Below are 2,425 nucleotides of genomic sequence, written 5' to 3' on the forward strand. Positions count from 1 at the left end.
AGCCTAACCTGGAGCCCATTTGACCCAATTCTGCTGCCTGGAGAAAGATGNGGGGGGGGCGGGGGCGGGCGCAGGGGTGGGGCAGAGAGGCAAGTACAGCCAGTCACAAAGACCGCCATGCGACAATGGCCACTGCCCCAGGAGGAAGGACGTGCTTCCGCCTCCGGAAGGTGTTGAGTGACATCAATGCGCCCAAGTCATGGTGACAGTTTTAGTTCTTCCCCATGTGGCTACTCATCTACTGATGAAATTAAATTAATCACAGCTTACATAGATACTCAGTTTCACCAGAGACAAGATAATTTTTTATTTAACACGTTCTGTCCATGCAAACACATTACAATATGTGTGCACATATGTATGTATATTGACATACACACATGTGCACGGTATAATGTGTGTGTATTTAAATAGTTTGACACATATTAATATCTGTAGCTTATCTGCGTATCTCCCTAGGTCTAAAGCAATGCCTCTCAAAGTATTCTCTGCACTGGAAAATGTCAGATATTTCATAATCACAATAGTATTTCATTATACATAAAAAATGTGAATATATGATTATTAGCATTTATTTATTAGATGATTGTTGTTTTCTCTTTTTTTTTCCTGAAACCCCTGGCAGTTACTTGTCTATAATATGAACCTGCAGAGGGAAATTTTTAAAATCTCAGGATTTTGGCAAACTTCTCAAGCAAAGGGAAGGTCACCATAGCCCCCTCTTCCAAATGAATCGCTGTTACTAACTTCCTGCCCCAGCCAGATTCCCGTGGACAGGTAAAGGCCTCACGTGTCTGGGAAGGGCTGCCCCACAGATCAATCATGAGCAGATTCTCTCTGGGATCCCATAAACAGGGTGCTCAGTGGTGACTCCAGCTCTACAGTCTACATCCAGGGCCTGAAGCTGGAGTGTGTAGACTCCACCTTGATTGTGCCCACTACACGCTCATGTTCCCTGGCACAGAACGGAGACTCCTTCCTCCACCTACCGAGAGGCGCCCGCGTAACAGTCTCTTCCCTGACTCCCTTTTCCTCTCCGGTCACTCACCTTACCTTATGGAAAGTGTAGATTGAGCTCTAAGGAAAGTCTCACGGGAATGCAGCCATCGGCCTTCCTGCCTTCCAGGCCCTCTTCCTACCTGCACCCAGCCCCACTTAAGAAAATGTGTCAGCACAAGGCCTTCTGAAAAGCTCTTCGAAGAAAGTGCTGCAGATGTGTCTGTAGCTTGTGCTTTTCCCATACGCGCCGCAAAGTTGGCTTTAAAAACCTCGATGAGCCGGGCACGGTGGCTCACACCTGTAAGCCCAGCGCTTTGGAGACAGGTGGATCACCTGAGATCAGGAGTTCGAGACCAGCCTGGCCAACGTGATGAAACTCGGTCTCTACTAAAAATACAAAAGTGAGCCAGGCGTGGTAGTGCACGCCTGTAATCCCAGTTAGTCAAGAGGCTGAGGCAGGAGACTCGATTGAACCCAAGAGGTGGAGGTTGCAGTGAGCTGAGATCATCCCACTGCACTCCAGCCTGGGCGACAGAGTGAGACTCCGTCTCAAAGAAAGAAAAGCCTTGCTGATTGAGACTTAGGCCTCAGTCACTTATTTCAGTTGTCAGGCCCATAGTCATATCTTCTGATTTATGACAAACTTACGCCCAAGAGACCAGTGGCTCCTGCAGACGCCGCGTCTCAAGGAACCTGGCCAGTGCGGATGCCATGTTTGCAGAGGCGCAGGTTCTAGTCCAGTGTCCGCTCAAGCCCTTCCGTGCAAAGTGAGCCCTCCGGGCGGCCCCATTGACTGTTCCAGGCCAACATCTCACCCTGGCCTTGTCTACGCTGTCCTTCCTCTTCTCAACTTGCATCTCCCAAAAGGATGAAAACACTGCTTCTTTCTGAGAGCTCTCTTGTGAGAGGAAAAATGCTGTTGAAAGGGGAATGGAGGCCGGGCGCGGTGGCTCACGCCTGTAATCCCAGCACTTTGGGAGGCCGAGGTAAGTGGATCACCTGAGGTCTGGAGTTCAAGACCAGCCTGGCCATCATGGTTTTATTTATCTTTATAAAAAATAAAAATAAAATAAAAAAAGAAAGGGGAATGGATGTGTGACCAGCACGACCAGTGTTCACCCAGCACGGGACTCCAGTGCACCGCTGCGGCTGGCGACGAGGATAGCCCCATGCTCCTCTGGGAGAACTGAGTGAGAATGAGAACCCCATGGGGTGGTCAGAGCTCAGACCCCTCGCCATGGGGGAGCAGGGAAGGAGGCTCACACTTGAAATGCCCTGAGGCTGCAAGAGAAGCAGGCCTGGGGTGTGGAACCAGGGCTACGGTGAAGAAAGGGGAAACGCCTGCCATCCAAAATTCAAAAACCACAGGGAAGCAGTGGGCAAGTGCAGGCGCAGGGGTGGGGCGGGGGCAGGGGCGAGGCGGGGG

The sequence above is a fragment of the Cebus imitator genome, unplaced genomic scaffold, assembly GCF_001604975.1.
Source record: "Cebus imitator isolate Cc_AM_T3 unplaced genomic scaffold, Cebus_imitator-1.0 Scaffold185, whole genome shotgun sequence".
In the NCBI taxonomy this organism is placed as follows: domain Eukaryota; kingdom Metazoa; phylum Chordata; class Mammalia; order Primates; family Cebidae; genus Cebus; species Cebus imitator.